Raw genomic sequence first — 21,363 nt, 5'->3', positions numbered from 1 at the left:
CCACATGTTGAGCCACAAAGCTGATCTCAATAAATTTAACAAGTTGAAATTATACAAGTCACTTTCTCTGAACGTAATTGAATACTACTGGAAATCAACAACAGCAAAGCAGAAAAAGGGAATATTCACAGATACATAGAGACTAAACAACACACTCTTAAATAATCAATGTGTCAAAGAAGAAACCATGAGAGAAATCAATAAATATCTTGAGACAAATGAAAATGATGACATAACATATCAGAACTCTGGGATGCAGTGAAAGCAGTACTGAGAGGCAAATTTATGCCCCCCAATGCTTACATTAAAAAAAGAAGAGCTAAAACCAATGACCTAACTACACAGCTGAAAAACTAGAAAAAGAACATCAAACTATTCCCAAAGCAAGCAGAAGGAATGAAATAATAAAGGCCAAAGCAGAAATAAATGAATTTGAGAACAACAACAAAGAATACAATCAACAAAACCAAAAGTTGGTTCTTTGAGAATATTAACAAAACTGACAAGCCCTTAGCTAGACTGACAAAGAAAAAAAGAGAGAAGATGCAAATAAATAAAATCAGAAATAAAAATGTGGACATCATTACTGATCCCACAAAAATAAAAGAGATCATAAGAGGAAACTATGAACAACTGTATACCATCAAACTAGACAATGTAGTTGAAATAGAAAAATTCCTAGGAATGTATGAACAACCTACTACACTCACCCTAGAAGAAACAGAAGACCTCAACAAACCAATCACAAGTGAAGAGTAGAAACAGTCACCTAACAACTCCCAAAAATGAAAAGCCCAGTTCCAGAATGGCTTCTCAGGTGAATTCTATCAAGCATTCAAAGACAATCTAATTACAATCTTGCTCAAGCTCTTCTAAAAAACTAAACAAGAAGGAACACTGTCAAACTCATTCTTTGAAGCCAATAACACCCTGATAACAAAGCTATAGATATTATGAAAAAATTTTCAGACCCATTTTCCTAATGAATACAGATGCAAAAATCTTCAATACTTGCTAATCCAATTAAAAAACACATTACAAGTATTATTCATCATGATCAAGTGGGTTTTCTCCCAGGCATGTGAGGGTGGTTCAATGCAAGAAAATCAATCAGCATGATACACTACATTAATAATTAAAGGAGGAAAAATAACATGATCATCTCAATTGATGCAGAAAAAGCATTTAACAAAATACAGCATCCTTTCTTGATAAAAATACTGCCTAACATAGGAATTGAAGGAAACTTTTTCAACATGATAAATGGAATATATGAAAAATCAGCAGTTAACATTGTACTCAATGGCGAAAGACAAAGTTGATATCATGAACAAGACAGGGAAACCCCTTGTCACCACTGTTGTTCAATGTAGTGCTAGAGGTTCTAGCTAGAGCAATCAGGCAAGAAATAGAAATAAAAGGCATCCTAATTGGAAAGGAAGAAGTAAAACTTTTGCTATTTACAGATGATATGGTTCTATATCTAGAAAGTCCCGAAAAATCTACAAGAAAACTAATAGAGTTAATAAACAAGTTCAGCAGAGTGGCAAGATACAAGATTAATATGCAAAAATCAGTAATGTTTATATGCATTTGAAATTAGCAATCTGCGGAGGAAGTGAAGAAAAAAATTCCATTTACAATAGCAACTAAAAGAATCAAATATTTAGGAAGAAACTTAACCAAGGATGTAAAGCACTTTTAATCAAAAAGCTATAATGCATTGCTAAAGAAATCAAAGAGGACCTAAATAAATGGAAGAACATTCCATGTTAGTGGATTGGAAGACTAAATATCAAGATGTCAATTCTATCAAAATTGATGTACAAATTCAATGCATCCCAATAAAAATTTCACCATTCTTTTTAAAAGAAATGAAAAACACAGTTATCAAATATATTTGGAAGGGTAAGAGGCCCATAATAGCCAGAAAGGAAGAATGAAGTTGGATGGCTCTCACTTCTGGATTTTAAATATAATTATGTAGCTACTGTGATAAAAACAGCATGGTACTGGCATATAGACATATAGATCATTGGAACTGAATTGATGGTTCAGAAACAGACTCTCACATCCACATTCAAGTGATTTTTGACAAGGCTGTCAAACCCATCCAACTAGAGCAGAACAGTCTATTTAATAAATGGTGCTGGGAGAGTGGTATATTCATATACAAAAGAAAGAAAGTGAACATCTATCTCACAGTTTTTACAAAAATAATTCAAAATGGATCAAAGACTTAAATATAAAAGCTAGAACCATAAAGCTCCTCAAAAAAAAGGTAGGGAAACAGCTTCAAGACCTGGTGGTAGGTAGTGGATTCTTAAACCTTACACCAAAAGTATGAGCAATGAAAGAAAAAAATGGGACCTCCTCAAACTTAAACACTTTTGTGATTTCTTTGACTTTGTCAAGAAGGTGAAAAGGCAGCCCACTCAATGAGAAAAAAATATTTGACACAAAATATCTGATAAAGGTTTGAAGAGATAAAACAATTCAACAATAAAAGAGCAAGAAACCCAATTTAAAAATGGAGGAAGCAGATGTGGCTCAACTGGTTGAGCTCCCACCTACCACATGGGAGGTCCCTGGTTCAGTTCTTGGTGCCACCTAAAGAAGATAGCAAGCTGGAGTGACAGGCAGGCACAACGAGCTGGCACAACAGATGACACAAGACATCAAGAAGAAAAAACATAATGATAGACACAGCAAAGCAGGGAATGGAGGTGGCTCAAGCAATTAGGCACCTCCTTCCCACATCTGAGGTCCTGGGTTTGGTCCTGGTGCCTCTTAAAGAAACAAGGATGATGAAGAGACACAGAAAGTGCAAACAAGGGGAAAGGGGAGAAATAAATAAATAAAATAAATCTTTTTTTAAAAAGACTTAGACATTTCTCCAAAAAGGAAATATAAACACACACAAAAAAATGTTCAATATCACTAGCTATTAGGGAAATGCAAATCAAAATGACAACAAGATATCATCTCACACCTCATAAAATGGTCAGTATTTTTTAAAAAACAAAAAAAAACAATAAGTGCTGGAGAGGGTGTGGAGAAATAGCAACTCTCCTTCATTGTTGGTGGGAATATAGAATGGTGGAAGACAGTTTGGCTATACCTCAAGAAGGTAATTACAGAACTGCTATATGATCTGGCAATTCCTCTACTAGGAATATATATAGAAGAACTGAAAACAGTGACAGAAGACATTTGCACACCTATGTTCATAGCAGTGTTATTCACAATTGCCAAAAGATGGAAACAACCCAAGTGTCCATCAACCAATGAGTGGATAAACAAAATGTGGTATACACATATGATGGACTACTATGCTGCTGTAAGAAGAAATGGAATTGGGACACATGGTAATATGGATGAACTTCAAAGACATTATTCAGAGTGAAATAAGCCAGACAGAAAAGGACAAATATTGTATGGTTTCACCAATATGAACTAAATACAAAGAACAAACACATAGAGTTAAAATCTAGAGTATATGGAGTGAATGTAGCTTAAGTGGTTGAGTGCCTCCTTCCCATATACATTCATTCACCAGTACCTCCTAGAAAACAAAAAAGCCTAGAGTATAGGTTTTTAGGGTATAGGATGAGGTCTGAGTAGGGGTACAGAGGCTTAATGTAAGTAGAATTTTTAATTAGCTTGATTATAAGGTGTGGAAATGGATAGAGTTGATGGTAACAGTATAATGAGTATAACTAACACAGCTATTTATAAATGGGACTGCAGCTGAAGGGGGTAGTCTAAGGATGTAAATGTTAATTGAAAGAAATGTAGAGAATAATCTAGGGACTGTATTACATGGGAACCCACAGGTGGATGCAGATTGTGGTTAAAAGTACAAACAAGAATATTCTTCTATGAACTAGAACAAATGTAACCTCACAATTGCAAGGTGGTAAGAATATGGAAATGCATGGGAAAATAAAATTAATGTAATTTATGGACTATAGTTATCAGAAATATTGTAATATTCTTGCCATCAATGTCAAAGAAGGTGCTGTGTTAATAATGGGGAGGGGGGTAGAAAAAACATATCAAACTTATGCTATAGACTATAGTGAGTGGTAATACTCTGATGATATAGTCTCATAATCTGTAATAAATGTTCCCCAACAATGTAATGAGTTGGTGGAGGGTTATTGTATGGAATTTTGCACATTGTGCATGATTGTTTTGTAAATTTACAACTTCTCTAACTTAAAAAATTATGTTAAAAAACTAATGGCTTCTTTTTGTTTACTAAAACAGAATAATTCTAAAGGATTGAACTAGATCTACTTGTGCAGCCATTATATACATATATGTTAAAGTACTGGAAAAGTAGCCTGCCATCTAAAGAATATAAATGCATTTATGAGCAAAAATGGGGAGAATGTATTCCTTACTTCTAGTAATTAATAATTAAATAATTAAATTGTATGTATGACAGCTAGGCTACTAAAATAAGACTTAATTCTGAACCTCCAATAATCATCAGGGAGGCTAAAGAAAAGACACTGTTGAGACAGTCAAGATAGTTGACTCCCATTTGACACAGACACACTTGACTGAGTGATCCTGGGCAGAATGCTTGGAAAAGTCAATGCTACAACCCACTGGCAAAAAAGTGACTTTCTCTAACTAACCCCCTCAGCATCTTGTAACCTAGAAAAAGGCTAAATCTAGATTGAACTTTTCAATACAAAACAACTAATTAAATTGGCTTAAAAAAAAAGAGAAGTCTTAAAGTACATTCTTCTCCCAGTCATGTATTAAAATGTATTAAAATACATTTTAATTTATAAAAATACTAGTGAGGAAAGCAGATGTGGCTCAAGCAATTGGGCTCCCATCGACCATATGGGAGGTCCAGGGTTCGATTCCTGAGGCTCCTGGTGAAGGCAAGCTGGCTCACAGGGTGAGCCAGCCCTAGAGGAGTGCTGGCACATGCAGGAGTGCTGGCCTGTGTGGCAAGCTGTCCTGAGCGGAGAGCTGGTGCAGCAAGATGACACAACAACAACGATAAAAAGAAAAACACAGAGGAGTGACAATAAGCGATACAGAAGACCAGGGAGATGAGGTGGCACAAGAAATTGAACACCTCTCTCTCATTCTGGAAGGTTCCAGGATTAGTTCCCAGGTGCCATCTAAGGAGAAGACAAGCAGACACACAGAAGAACACACAGTGAATGGACACAAAGAGGAGAAATGGGGCGGGGGGAAAGAGGGAAGAGAAAATATATCTTTCTTTTGAAAAGATACTAGTGAATGGTAGGTAACACCAAACCATTCAATAGCTACCAAAATTAAGTAGGTAGAATTAAAGAAATTGTGTTTTCAGCTGTACACATTATAGGGGGAGGGTCATCAGATTTCATATTTTCCTGTTCTTGAAAATTTTAAAATTTCTGTGAATCTTGCTGGAAACGATTTTGTTTCTCTGGATTATTGGATGCCATTTGGGAGAAATCATGAAAAATGTCCCAATAAGTTCCATCACCTGTCCATAAAGTCCTTTTGGGTCCTGCATCTCTACATTCATTCTTGCTAAACACAACAAGGTCACTGTATCAGCTTTGGCTACTTGCACAGCTAGACTCAGAGTCTTTCCCTTCTTTGTCAGTGGAATGTTGATTGGCACCTCTTAAAATAAGCATGTTTATTTTAAGAATAAACACACTCGCCCCATGTGTCCTAAGATGGTAGCATGATGCAGTGGTTTCCACCCTTGTACATCTCTTTGGTTCACTTTAGCACCATTCTCTAGGAGGAACTCGCATGTCAACAAAGAGTCCCTACTATAGCCTAAATAAGTGGTGTTGCTTTGTTTTCTTCTGAATCAGTCCAATTCACATCTGCACCATGAGTCAAAGACTCATTCATTTTAATAAGTTTTTTTTTTTCATATGAAGCTGAAGTCCAGGATAAGCCCTATAAATCTGAAATCCTGGATTAAGGTGGTTAAAAACACATCTTGCCTTTCTCCCTCACAATCATATGGAGGATAAAGATTCTCTTCCATCATCAGGGCTCTGCTGGATTCCACTGCAAAGTTTTCCCTGAAACTTTGGACAGATGCTCTGACTTGATCTCTGGCCCAAGCTTAGAAATGCTCGGTCTCAATTCTTCACAATTTTTGGTGACAGTCTTTTTTTCCTCCTTGGGAGATGATGATGATATAGAATATTGATCCACAAATTTCCTTTCCACATGTTTTGCTTTGATATATGCCTCTTTTTCTTCTTTGTCCTGGTAGTAATTTCTTTATATCTCCTTTTTTCCACTTTTGCTTCATAAACTCAATTTATAACATCATTCCCCAACTCACACATAAGCTTTAAAAATTCAGGCTCCCAGGTGTCCGCAGCTTAAGATTGTATTTGGAAAATGAACTCCATGACTGCAGTGAATCCTGGAACACTCAATACATAGGGTAACGTCCAAGTTATTCTAGCCCACCACAGATCTGCAATCACAATAGCTGCCACTGCCAGGGATACACTGGACTTGTTGCAGTGTGCTTTCTCCTCTCAGTTTCTATTTTGACTCATTTTCAGTTTCTAGGATTCCTACGGATGGAGATTTTTCATCCAACTTTTCTGATTTATCACTCTTCTCTCAATAAGCAATGGCAATACTGTTCTGAACAGCCTTAATCCATGAGTGGCACAGAATTTCAGAATTTCCTGGAGCATACAATTTTTTTAAAAGATTTTTATTTATTTATTTATTTATTTATTTATTTATTTATTTATTTATTTATTTATTTAATTTCTCTTGTTGTTTGCACTTGCTGCCTGCTCATTGTGTGCTCTCTGGGTATGCTCGTCTTCTCTTTTTTAGGAGGCACTTGGAGCCTAACCTGGGTCCCCCTATGTGAGAGGGTGGTGCCCAACTAATTGAGCCACATCTGCTTCCCCATAACACTTTTTTTTAGAGAGACCACCTCAAAGTAGAATCGTCATTCTATGTCTTCACAATATTTCACTGTGCATAGCCTGAGATCTTCAACTACCACAGTGGTTTTATTCCTAAACGTTTTCCGGTAAACCAAACTGATTGTTTTGTTTTGGAAACTAGCATCTGTTCCAAGTTTTGAAGGCATTGCTGGCTCATTTGAACAGACAACCTTCCATAACAATGCCATTTGTAGCATCTACATTATCTTCTAATTTAGAATCATCACTGAATAAATTCTTTTGTTGAATTATGGAATGCTTTTGCTCCATCTCTCTTTTCTTCTTTACTGCATTCACAACTAGTTGATCCAACTGCGTACAAAGATCCTTCATATAGGACCCAAGTTCACTAAATAGATCATGTACCCTGATGAAAGAAGGCCAAATGGGCATACATAAAGGATAACATTGATTTTGGGATTTCTGATCTCTGTTTTTGTTTTTTGTTTTTTTTTAAGATTTATTTTTATTTATTTAATTCCCCTCCCCTCCCCCGGTTGTCTGTTTTCTGTGTCTTTTTGCTGCGTCTTGTTTCTTTGTCTGTTTCTTTGTCCGCTTCTGTTGTAGTCAGCGGCATGGGAAGTGTGGGTGGCGCCATTCCTCAGCAGGCTGCTCCCTCCTTCGCGCTGGGCGGCTCTCCTTACGGGTGCACTCCTTGCGCGTGGGGCTCCCCTACGTGGGGGACACCCTTGCGTGGCAGGGCACTCCTTGCGCGCATCAGCACTGCGCACGGGCCAGCTCCACACGGGTCAAGGAGGCCTGGGGCTTGAACCGCGGACCTCCCATGTGGTAGATGGATGCCCTAACCACTGGGCCAAAGTCCGTTTCCCTCTGATCTCTGTTTTGATTGAAGAATATTAATCTGAAGTAAGTAGTCAAAGGTTCTCTTGTTGCTGTCAGAATGTTTGTGGCTTCTTCAACTTCATGCTGTTTGTTTCTTTGTACTTGAGCATTTTCACCAAATGCATTTTCTTTTTCTGCATGTCTTTTTAAAATTGTTTCTTTTCATCTGTGAATTTTTTAAGATTCTCTTTAACAAAGTTCTGCATTTGTGCCTTAATTGATCTCTGAGTTTGATCAACAGGATTGTAAGAAAATTTTTCATTTCTTGAAGACTGTCAGAAAACTTGGTCAAATTTGTCTCAGCTAACTGCATCATTACTAGAATACTGCATCAGGTCTCCAATACCACTCATGAACTGTTTATTTGAGACACAAAAGGCTTTTCCAGTATCAGTCACCAAAATAAAAAGCTTAACGAGCTTATCAAGTTTTAGTTCCAATTCTGCCACATCTTCTTCTACTTCTTCCAGTGCAGCCCTGAAGTGGAGCAGGTCCTCCAGACACTCCTCAAAATCCATTGTAACCTCCACTCAGCCTCTGTGATGCCTCACAGTAGGTGCTGGAGGAGCCAAGGGAGCTGAAGTGCATGACGCCCCTCCTGAAGAAGCCTTCTATTCAGAACTCTATATGACTAAATATGTGAGTTAAATCTCCATCTACTGAAAGTTGAAATATACCAGACCACTTCTTTTTTTTAACCCCCACCTGGGAACTGTTCTCTCAGCTTCCTATCACTGTAGATTAATTGTCTTTAATAGAATTTCATGTAAGAGGAATAATACAGGGTACAATTTTTGGTCTTTGACTTTTTCACACATGTAATGATTTTCAGATCAATTTTTTTTTGTGGAGTAACAGGAAGTCAAGACAGGAGCAGCTTCACACAGGGAGGTACAGTTGCTGATGTTTTCAGGAGGCACTCGTTATGCCTAATGGGCTTCAATTACATCTGAATCCAAAAGCATGCCCTCATTTCATGGACTTTGATACTAAATCCTCTGAAATTTCACATAATATACCTGCTCAAATTGTGGGTTCAAAAGCTTTTGTAATCCAATATTCTGCAAAAATAAACATTTCATTTTAGTTTTTCAACATCAGCCCAGTGTGTACGAGAAAAGGAGGTTATTTTAGAGGAAACAAAGATATTTGCTAGTCTTCCAGCATTGTATTGAGCCAAGTCCTTGCTCTTGATATTTTTCTATTTTGAACTCTCCAGTGTCCTCTCTATTTAGCCATCCCACCTCACAAACTGTCATTTAGTCCATCAGAGCCTTGTTTTTTTTTCATTCCAAGAAACACCTGCAACACAACTGGTTCTCAACACCCATGAATCTTACGAGTAAAACAAGTCTAGATATTGCAACCAGGTTCGTAAGAAGCTGATGGCCAGACATCAGTGCATGAGTCTTGTCAGTAAAGTTACATCTCAACATCCACATCTTCAAGATGTTGTTTGATATCAGGAACACCTGAACACAAATGACCCTAGTGATGGACATGTCTTAATTGAGCCTTAAAAGCCCCAACTTTGGTATCACAAGTTATGATTTTGGGTGATAGCTTTAAAGACATGTGCTCCCTTATCCTTCCAAATGATACCCTCTAATAAAACGCATCAAATTTTAAACATGAAGATACATTCTTGTTTTTGTGATTGAATATCCTATAGGTAACCTGGATAAAAGCTTCAAAGTCTCAAAATAATCAAATTGATGTGTGACACATGACACATTGGAGTTTTTTGGGAGCACCTAAGAATACTGTGAAGAGGAGAATCTCTTTCCATATAAGATCATATAAGTCAAATTATGGAAGAATTCCGTAAGTATTTTCAGGTTAGATTTCCTGAAGTACCCAAGAGTTGGCAAAAACTAATCAGTAATCTCTATAAAACACTAAAGAAGTGATGCATTAAATCAGACTTCACATATCAGCTCTTATATTTTTAGACTGGCTTTTCTCCCTTAGTAATACGCATTTCAGGCCCCTTCATGTCTCTTTTCATGACTTGATAGCTCAGTTATTTTTATCTCTGAATAACATTCCATATAAATGCATCATTCACATATTTATATCTTGGTTTGTTCCAGTTTTGGGCAATTATGACTGCAGTTGAAATTCTTTCACTGCATCAGAGAAATCACACAGGGGAGATACCCTTTGAAAGTAAAGAATATGGGATATGGGGTAATATACTGCTAGAAATCATGCCTCACTGTTTTTCAGCCAGAGATCTGACCTCATTATATATCAAATTATTCACACAAGAATATATTCTGATGAAGGAAATGAATCTGGGAAATATTCTCTATGATTTCTATTCTCTGTGACCTTAAATTGTAGGGAAACCCTCAGAAAGTAATACAATTGTGAAAACTTTCTGCCAGAAATCAATTGCATTAAACACCAGAAGAATACTCTGGTTTCTCTTCAGAGCATATAAATCTTTTGCCTTTTATTTTATTTTATTTTTTAAAGATTTATTTTATTTCTCTCCCCCCCCCCCCCCGCCCCAGTTGTCTGTTCTCTGTGTCTATCTGCTGTGTGTTCTTCTTTTTCCGCTTCTGTTGTCAGTGGCACGGGAATCAGTGTTTCTTTTTGTTGCATCATCTTGTTGTGTCAGCTCTCCGTGTGTGCGGCGCCATTCCTGGGCAGGCTGAACTTTCTTTCGCGCTGGGCAGCTCTGCTTACAGGGTGCACTCCTTGCGCATGGGGCTCCCCTATGTGGGGGACACCCCTGCGTGGCACGGCACTCCTTGCGTGCATCAGCACTGCACATGGGCCAGCTCCACATGGGTCAAGGAGGCCCGGGGTTTGAACCACGGACCTCCCATGTGGTAGACAGACGCCCTAACCACTGGGCCAAGTCCAATTCCCTCTTTTGCCTTTTAAACACCAGAAGAATCACACAGGAATGAGAGGAATCCTAGTATGTAATATGTGATAACCATTAGTCCAAATCCAACTTTTTGAGTAGAGCAGAAAATACATACATAGTAGAGATCCATGTTATATCAAACCCCATGAAAGAAAGTTTAACATGGTAATAAGTGTGGGAAATCCCCCTACTAGTGTTCATTCCTCATTTTGACTTAGGCATGGGCAATTCCCATTTTGTACAACCTAATTTGATATCAGTAAAAATTTCATATTTTCCCTTAGCCTATACCTGTTCTAAATTTTCAACCACTCTCCCCTCCAATGAAGTCTTGACACTAACAGCTGAGTAGTGTAATGTGGAGTCAGTGACAAGTCCTATAAAAGATATTCCTCAACATCCCCCAAGTTCTCTGATATTTGTATCAGAATGGAATATGGAGATTCCTCCCAGTGAGTAATAAACAGAAGATAAAAATGTACAAGTTCAAGGGAGGCAAGAATCAAGAATGACTCTAAGGAACAGAGTTTCCTCCACGCACGTACTTGGATTTTTGTTGACCTGGAAATAAACTTGTTTTCTGCTGAGCTCTTTTGGATTTGGGTTTACTTGTTATGTACCATCCCTAAGTTAATACATCCTACAAATAAGATTTCAGTTTGTACATAGAACAACTCACTGAAGAAATTTGAGACATTCTGAATGATCGTAAGGTTTTATTCACAATTCTTCATTATCAATGAGATATACATACCATGGGAGGAACCTAGCATTTGAACATCTGTAGGAAAGCCTTTACCAAGAATTGATAGCACATTGAGTATTAGTTAATAAGAGTATAAATTTCTCCAGTGAGTGAAAGTTTACAACAAAAATTCAACCCCCATTAATGATGAATGATTGTTCTAAAGGCAATAAATAGGAAATACTAATAAAAGCCTTTATGTATAGATCATTACATCAAAACCCTTGCAATTATGAAATATTAAAATGTTTAATAACATACAACAAAATATTCATAGACATTCACTATGTAGGATGCTTCCCAAAAGGCAGAAATAAATTGCATATTCACAATTAGAGCATTAAGTGTATATGTGAATATTCTCTGAGCTCTGTAGAGTTTATGTAACTGAGCATGTTGCATGTCACTTTAGCAGCCCCTTTTATATGTTTTGTAAACTATATCATTATATAAGGAATTATGGATCCTTTCCTTAATAACCTTTGATTTTCTATATAGGTCTTAATCACAAATAAATTGTTTATAGGAAATTTTTGAAAACCTCAGTAAGCCATTCAACATTTCTTTTCTTCATTTGGAATTTTTGTTAGAAAATTTTTAGGTTTACAAAACATCTGGCAAAAAACCAGAGTCCCCATACACCAGTATATTAATATCCTGCATTATATGCTACATTTGTTGGAATTGATGAAAGAACATTTTAATACTTGTACTATTAACTAGTGCATGGTGATTCACTTGAGGAGTCAAGGTTTGTGTTGTACAGTCCTATCAATTAAAAAAAAATTCCTCCCTCACTCCAGTCCCTGGTAACCTATATTTTAGTTCCTGATACTGTGAATTTGCTTATCCTAATTATTCCAAATCAGTGAGATCATGTATTATTTGCCCTTTTGTGTCAGGCTTATTTCATTCAATATGATATCTTCAAGGTTCATCCATGTTTTTGCATGTATCAGAACTTCATATTTTTTTTTATGGTTGAATCATGTTCCATTGTATGTGTATTAGTTAGCCAAAGAGGTGCTGATGCAAAGTACCAGAAATCTGTTGGCTTTTATAAAGGGCATTTATTTGAGGTAAAAGCTTACAGTTACAAGACCCCAAAGAGTTCAACTCAAGGTTACCTCCTTACCAAATTCTGTTGCCACCTGTTGAAGAAAGATGGTGGGCGAAGTCTGCAAGGGTTCAGCTTTCCTCTTCTCCCTTAAGGTTCCATTGGTCCAGCTTCTTCCAATCTCAGCTGTAGGCTGGCATAAAACTCATTTCTTTCCAGCCTCAGCTGCTCTGCTTACTTCACAAGGGCAGTTGTAAACTATCAGGTGAATGGCTCATCTCTTTTCCTAGGGCCTCTGCCATGTCTATGGAGCCATCTCTCTTCCTCTGAGTATTTTCTCTGTGCATCTACTTCTGTCTTCTTGATTGAGTGTACATTTATATAGCCCACCAAGGAGGGGGGGGGGGACACAACCCTGCATGCCCTGATGACATGATCAAATCAAAGTCCTAATCTTGATTTAATCAAGTAAATGTCAACTCTTTGAATATAAATCAAAGTATATCTTGCCCAGAGGAACAGACCAGTTTACAAACATAATTAGTATCTTTGGAATTCATAAATAATATTGAACTTCCACAGTATGTATATATCACATTTTGTTTATCCGTTCACCAATTGGTGGACACTTGGATTGCTTCCTCCTTTTGGCAAGTGTGAATAATGCCACTATGAATACTGGTGTACAAATATCTGTTTGATTTTCTGTTTTCAAATCTTTGGGGGTATATATCTTTAGGTGGAATTGCTAGGTCACATGATAATCCTATACCTAATATTCTGAGGAACAGCCAAACTTTCACCCACAGCAGCAAGATCATTTTAAACTCTCACCAACAATAAATGAGTGACATTATTTCTCCACATCCTCGCCAATGCTTGTAACTTTTCTTGTGGAGAAAAAAAATTCTCTCACTGTTTTTTTTTTATTTGCTTTTACCATATGGCTAATGATGTTAAGCACTTTTCATGTTCCTTTTGACCATTTGTATACCTTCTCTGGAGAAATATCTATTCATCTTTTGACCATTTTTATAAATTGGGTTGTTTCTTTTTTTGTTGTTCAGTCATAGGATTTCTCTATATATTCTGGATAATAAGCCATCACTGGATATATGGTTTCCAAATATTTTCTCTCATTTTGTAGGTTGTCATTTTACTTTAATGATAGTCCTTTGAAGTACAAAAGTTTTACATTTTTATGAGGCTCCATTTATCTATGTTTTTTTTGTTGTTTTTTTTTTGGTTTTTTTTTTGGTGCCAGTGCTTTGGGTGTAAAGCCAAAGAAAACCATTCTTTAACTCTAGGTCCTCAAGATTTTTCCCTATGTTTTCTTCCAGGAGTTTTATTTTTCTGGCTCTTATATTTGAGTCCTTGATCCACTTAAAATTTATGTTTGAATATGGTGTGAGGTAAAGGTCCACTTTTACTATTTTTCATACAGACAACCAGTATTTCCAGCACTATCTGTTGAAGAGACTATTCTTTCCCAATTGACTGGACTTGGCACCCTTGAAAAAATCAAATGACAGTAAATGTGAGAGTTAATTTCTGAATTCTCAATTCAATTCCATTAGGACTGTATATCTTTCATTGTGCTCTTACTTTGATCTTTTGATTGCTGTGCCTTTGAATTAAGTTTTATATCAGGAAGAGTGAATCTTCCAACATTTTTCTTCTTTTTCAAGATGGCTTTGGCCATTCAGGGCCCCTTACCCTTCGATATAAATTTGATGATCAGCTTTTACATTTCTACAAAGAAGGCTATTAGAATTTTGACTGGAATTGTGCTGAATCTATAAATCTATAAATCCTAATAATATTTACTCTTCCAACTCATGAAAACAGAATACCCTTCTGTTTATTTAGGTCTTTGATTTCTTTTAGTGATATTTTCTCACTTCGTGAGCATAAGTCATTTACATCTTTGGTAAGAATTCTTCCAACATATTTGATTTTTTTGGTTGAAACTGTAAATGAAATTTTTTTAATCGATTTCATTTTTAGATTGTTCATTACTAATGTATAGGAATACTAGTGATTTTGCATGGTGTTATTTTACCCCGTCAATTTGCTGAAATCATCTATCAGTTCTAGTAGCTTTGTGGTGGATATTTCAGGATTTTCTTTATATAGGATCATGTCTTTTGCAAATTGGGGAAGTTTTACATTTATCCCTTGATTTGAATGCCTTTTTATTTCTTTTTCTTGACTAATTGCTCTAGCTAGAATCCAATACAATGTTGATTAACAGTGGTGACCATGAGCAGTCTTGTCTTATTCCTGATCTTAGAAAGATTTCAGTCTTTCAGCATTGCATATGATGTTAGTTGTGGGCTTTTATATATGCTTTTAGCGTGTTGAATAAGTTTCCTTCTTTTCCTAGTTTTCTAAGTGTTTTTCTTTTTATCAAGAAGGGGTGCTGGAATTTGTCAAATACTTGTTTTGCATCAATTGACATGGTCATGTGATTTCTTTTTCCCCTTCATTGTGTTGGTATGTATTACATTAACTACTTTTCTTACCTTGAACCACACTTCCATATTTGGGATAAATATCATCTGAACATGGTTGTAGCAGTTTGATATAGTTATGAATTCCAAAAATAGATATTGGATTATGTTTGTAATTTGGTCTGTACTTGGACATGATTAAGTTATGATTAGGGCTTTGATTGGGCCACATCATTAGGGCTTTGAGACCCCACCCCTTGGTGGGTGGGGACTCACAGAAAAATGGCATGACAAAAGACAGAGTTGAAGCTTTTTGATGCTGGAAGATTTTGATGTTGGAGTTTGATTTGGAGCCCCAGGAAGTAAACACACAGAGGAAAGAGAAGCAAGCCCTGGGAAGAGAGGATCTGAGCAAGGAGAAGAACACAGAGGAATAGAGACGGCTCCTTAGATGACCCGGCCCGCCTGTGGGCCAGGCCAACACGACAGGACGTCTCCTGTCCGACCAAGTTCGGGGAATCTAGAAACAAAGCAGACGACACAGAGACGGGGACAAGAGACACGAAGAATGGAGACAAGACAGGATTCTGATCAAGTCTCGTTTATTGGGGGTTGGTCAGGGGTATATATAGTCAGGGATGAAGGAAGTGACACATACTGACGACAACGTATGTGTCAGTAAATGATTGGATAACTAGATTTTTATTTTCCCGCCATACGCATGCGCAGATGGTTGTTTTGCAGCGGCCGCGGAAAGATTTTTGCGCGCTTTAGGGAGTGCCCAATCGGAGCCTGTCGCCTGAAACAGTGGCGGGAGAGGGAGAACAAAGGGGAAGAAGAAAGAGGAAGTAGGAAACCAAGGAATGACGGCCTTAGAGCGCAACACAAATGAATCATGGCGTTTTGTGTCGAGAGTGAAAGAGAGACGGCTCCCTACACTTAGACATGGCAGAAACCTTAGGGAGAGAAAGACAGAGCCATTTGCCTAATAGTCTACAGCTAACCTTCTGGAGAAAACAGAGGACCTGAGCCAGAGAGAAGCAAGAAAACAGGAACCCAGGAAGCCTGAACCCTGGCAGATGTTGCCAGCCATCTTGCTCCAACACATAGAAATACACTTTGGTGGGGGAAGTAGCTTATGCTTTATGGCCTGGCATCTGTAAGCTCCTACCCCAAATAAATACCCTTTATAAAAGCAATCAGATTTCTGGTATTTTGCATCAGCACTCCTTTTGGCTGACTAATACAATGATTCATAATTCTTTTAATGAGCTTTTGGATTCAGGTTGCTAGTATTTTTTGAGGATCTTTGCATATACATTCATACGAGATATTGATCTGTAATTTTCTTTTCTTGTGGTATCTTTATCTGCTTTGATATGAAGGTGGTGGCCTCATGGAAATGTGTTGGAGAGTTTTCCCTCTTCTTCAATTTTTTTGGAGGAGTTTAAGTAGGATTGGATTAAATTTTCCTTTGAATGTTTTGAAAAATTCCCTTTGAAGCCATGTTGTGATTTCTCCCCATTATTGAAAGACAGTCTCATTAGATTAAAAAATTATTATTTGGCAATTGTTTTCCCTCAGCACTTTAAGTATGTCAACCCACTGTCTCCTTCCATCCATGGTTTTGATAAGAACTCAGCTTTTAATTTAGTTTGAACATACTTGTATATAAAATGTTTTTCTCTTGCAGCTTTCAGAACCCTCTGTCATATGTTTGATCACCATGGGTCTGGACATATTCCTCTTTAAGTTTATCCTTTTTGGTGTTCAGTGGACTTGGGTGTGCATATTCATGCCTTTTGGAAAGTTTGGGAAGTTTTCTGTAATTATTTCTCTGACTATTCCTTCTACTTCTTTCTCTCTTCTCCTATACTGATACTCTTGATGCTTTCCCACAGATCTCTTGGGCTATTTTAGCTTTTTCTAATCTTTTTTTTAATTGTCCTCAGCCTGACTCACTGCATTTGTCTTGTTTTCGAGTTCACTGATTCTTCTACCAACTCCAGTCTACTGTTGAAACATACCTGGGAATTTTCTGTTTAAGATATTGTAGACTAAAACTCCAGTAGTTCTCTTTGACTCCTTCCTAGAACTTCTATCTCCTTATTAACATTCTCATATAGTTCATTCATTGTTTTTCTGATATCCCTTAGTTTTTTCTTTGCCTTTTTCTTTATCTCCCCGAGCGTATGGATTTTTTTTTTCAGCCTTTTTCAGCATGTTAACAATCTGTTCTCCTTTATTGATGTTTTCAGGGTTTTAACTTGTTTCTTTGGAAGGGCCCTCATTTCCTGTTTCTTTGTTTGTCTTGTTGTTAGAGGTTTCTCCCTTACAAGGTTTATAATGATTAACTGATCACAAGGTCTGCAATGGTTAACAGTGACTTGCATTCCCATGACATAGAATAGCCCCCTATCCAGAGACTATGTGTTCAGATACAGTTCATTTCCTCACAAGAATGCACAAAGGAACCACATAACACCACCAACCCCTCCCACATCCCTAGAATTCACTACTTCTAGCCCACCATGTCCTAGCCATCTCTATTGACCCTTGGGTCTTACCCAAGCCCCAGCTCACTCCCACTGACTAAGCATTTTCCCGCCTATAGATGTATTGTATAAACTCATGACAGCCTCTGCCAGAGGCAGGTTGAAGTCTCTCTTCAGACCCCCATGCCATGCCATTCAGAAGTTTTAGTGGGTGGAAGTGATGCAGAGGAGGGTCGAAGTCTATTATTCAGACCCGTCTGCTGGGAGAGCTACCCAATAAACTTTCTGCCTGCAATTGTCAGTCTCTGTGTCCCAGTGAGTGCCATTTTTTCCTAACATTTGGTGCTGAAAACCCGGGACTGGGGTCACATTGAAACTGACTGATTGGTGAGGAATTTCCCCCTGTTGTTGCTGAGAATGGATCCAACACTGGACACTGAATCATAGTTGGGTGAATCAAGGATATCTCCACCAGAGGATTCTGCTCTCTTTCTCTCTTCTTTTTTCTGTTGTCCAGGACAACCTGCAGGAAAAAAAACTAGCACTACATCAGTAATCCTCACTGTTCCTGAATGCCATGGCAGGTGGGAGGCCTGCATCCTCGTGGGATGAAAACCCTTGGTTACAGAGACATCTCGCTCCAAGCACAGTTTCCTGTTTACTTGGAGATTTCTGATTGATTTGGGGATGCCTGTCTCACTCACTCAGAATCTCCCCTGTTCTTTCCTTTCTAGAGATCCTTAGTCTCACCCGAGCCACCTAAAATGGGGAATTTAATTTCAGCCTCCCCCTATCCCCCCAAAAAAACATGCCTCTGGGCTGTCTCCTTTATAACCTTAAAATTCTGTACCCAGAAGGAGACATCAGACCCTAAAAATCTCATTTTCTATTCAACCCCTGTGTGGCCACAATACAAATTGGACAATGAAAGTCAATGGCAAGAAAATGGCACTTTCAATTTCCAAGTTCTCTGAGACTTAGAGAACTTTATCCAGCACAATGGCAAACGGCCAGAGAATCCTTATATTCAGGCATTTTTCTATTTTTGCAATTGGCTCTCCCTCTGCCAATCCAGTTCTTCCTACCAAACTCTTCTTTTACATTAGAAACCTCTTCAGAAATCTTCCTCCTCATCACTTCCACCACCTAAAACTTCTGAATACTCCAACTTTGATACCTCAGATCATGCCCACTCACCCCCTCCATATAAATTTCTAGCACTATCTCTGAACTCACCCTTCACCCCTCCTTCCTCCTCTCTTTTGTCACTACTAACTTCTATCCCTCCCTTCTCTCCTCCTCATACTCACTTGTGGGGACTACCTCCCCCTCTTTATGCACCACAGCCCTCCACCTCGCCAGCACACAGTCTCCTAATTCCACACAGATGCCAGCTCCTCTCTTACCCCTCTAGGAAGTAGCAAGAGCTGAAGGAATAGTCAGAGTACATGTTCCTTTCAACTTTCAGATTTAAGCCAGATAGACAACTGGTTAGGGATCTTTCTCTGAAAACCCTGCTATATACATTAAAGAATTTCAACACCTTACTCACTCATATGCCCTTACCTATCAGGACACTTATGTTATCATTACCTCCTCCACAATTCCAGAGTGAAAAAAAAAACACATTTGGGCAGCAGCTACCGCTTTCACAGATTCCATGCATACCTAAGATTCCAATAGACATCTGGCTGGCCCCACTGCAGTTCCCACCACTAACTCACCTGTGACTACCAACCAGGCTCCACTGACCTTGCGCATATGGCCCATTTCTTAACCTGCATAATAAGAGGCATGAAAAAAGCTACCCTTAAGGCAGTTATTTATGATAAAATTAAAGAGATCTCACAGAAACCTGATGAAAATCTAGCTGCTTTCATGACTAGATTAACTGAGTCTCTCCTTAAATATACTAATTTAGATCCTGACTTGGGTTCTGGTCAACTGAATTTACACACCCACTTCATTACTTAATCTTATCCCAATATTAGAAAGAAATGACAAAAGTTAGAGGACAGCCCATAAACCCCTCAGAAAGACCTGATTAAAACAGCTTCTAAGGTCTTTAACAATAGAGAAGAGGAAGCCAAATTAGAAAAACACAAATGCGAGCAGGCTGAAGTCTCCTTCCTGGCTGCTGCCCTCAGGTCCGATTCTCTGAAACCTAATGCCCCTTCTCTTCAGCCATCTCCAGAACCCTGTTTTAAGTGCAGAAAGGCAGAGCACTGGTCATACTACTGCCCCAATCCCAGGCCTGCACCAGGACCTTGCCCAGTATGTCATTGTAAAGGTAATTGGAAGTCGGACTGTCCTGAAAACGCTGTTTCCAGGAAAGTTCCTCCAGCATACCCTACCAACCTGAAGCTGGAATCCCCCTTTCCAAACCTCCATGGATTAACAACAGATGACTGACACATCCCTGGTCTGAGACAGCCCCATATCTCCATCAGTAAGTGCAAAATGAGAGCTAGCATCAAAGTTGGAGATAAGTCAATCTCCTTTTCAATTAACACAGGGTCACTTAGTCCTAAAACATTCAGGAACTTTTTCTACTTCCTTGATCTCTATTGTTTTATTTTATTTTTTTTAAGATTTATTTTATTTATTTCTCTCCCTTACCCCCTCCCCCCTCCCATTGTCTGCTCTCTGTGTCCATTCACTGTGTGTTCTTCTGCGTCTGCTTGCATTGTCAGGTGGCACTGGGAAACTGCGTCTCGTTTTGTTGCATCATCTTGCTGCATCAGCTCTCTTTGTGTGCAGCACCACTCCTGGGTGGGCTGCACTTTTTTCCTGGGGGGCAGCTCTCCTTGTGGGGCATACACCTTGTGCATGGGGCACCCGTACATGGGGGTGCCCCTGCATGGCATGGCACTCCTTGCATGCAGCAGCACTGTGCTTGGGCCAGCTTACCACATGGGTCAGGAGGGCCTGGGGAATCAAACCCTGGACCCTCCATATGGTAGATGGATGGTCTATCAGTTGAGCCACATCCACTTCCCTGTTGTTTTAAATTAATAGAACTGGACAGGTAAAAGAAAGACACATAGAAATCGTTTAATAACTATGGGTATCAATCATGGCTATCCTCATTCCTTCCTTATTTTTCTTCACCCTTAAAATCAATCCTTTTACCCATTATAACAGGAGTACTGATAGTATTGTTGCTGCCTCTCTTTACTCCATCTTTTACAGCTCCTTGTCCAAATCATAGGCCAAACTGTATCATAAACAACTCAAAATATGTGACTAGCATCTTTCTGCTGCACGAAAACCAATGGCAGCCTCTTCAGAACCAGAAGCCAAAACCCACCAGGCAGAACAGAAGGGAACCCCCTTGCTGTCTCTTGACAGCAGGAAGTAGCTAGACAGAATCAATGCCACCAACCCCCTTGCCCTTCTGTGGGAAAAAAAGGCATGTTGTTTCCATGGAAGCAAGTTACTTCCCTGACCACTGAGTCAGGCTGTCCCCTATGATTATCGGTGCGGATCACAATCATGGCTGGGAAAGTACACCTGCAGGCAGAACAATAACATATAGAACGGAACGACCTGAGTAACAAGATTTATGAGTATAGTTACTGATTTTATAATAATAGTTCCAGTAAAGTTTATTGGTGTTCATCAATCACTAGTTAATATAGAATGAGGTAAGGGTAGTAGGTAACTTGATTTGCTCATGAATGTCATGTATGTTAGGGGTATATATACTAGCCCCTCGACTCAATAAAGTTGTCTGATGAGCTTGAGAAATCAATGCTCTCAGATCCCCTGAACCCAATTTTTCTTTGTTTTTCATTCCCAATACCCTCGGGTCTCCGACTCCGACACCCCTCCATCCAGCCCAGCACCTTACACCCCTACTTAGGTCTCATACTATATATATATATAAATCAAAGAGTTAGAAATGTTAGAGGGTTCTCCCTTACA

At 38.4% G+C, this 21,363-nt stretch overlaps 1 pseudogene; it reads right to left on the bottom strand.

Annotated features, from left to right (window-relative positions):
- Positions 1 to 5,402: 5,402 nt before the first annotated feature.
- On the bottom strand, positions 5,403 to 14,190 carry LOC101440378 (arf-GAP with coiled-coil, ANK repeat and PH domain-containing protein 2-like; annotated as a pseudogene).
- Positions 14,191 to 21,363: the final 7,173 nt, after the last annotated feature.

Source organism: Dasypus novemcinctus, chromosome 8, assembly GCF_030445035.2.
Source record: "Dasypus novemcinctus isolate mDasNov1 chromosome 8, mDasNov1.1.hap2, whole genome shotgun sequence".
NCBI lineage: Eukaryota > Metazoa > Chordata > Mammalia > Cingulata > Dasypodidae > Dasypus > Dasypus novemcinctus.
This window is presented reverse-complemented; position numbering and strand designations above follow the sequence as displayed.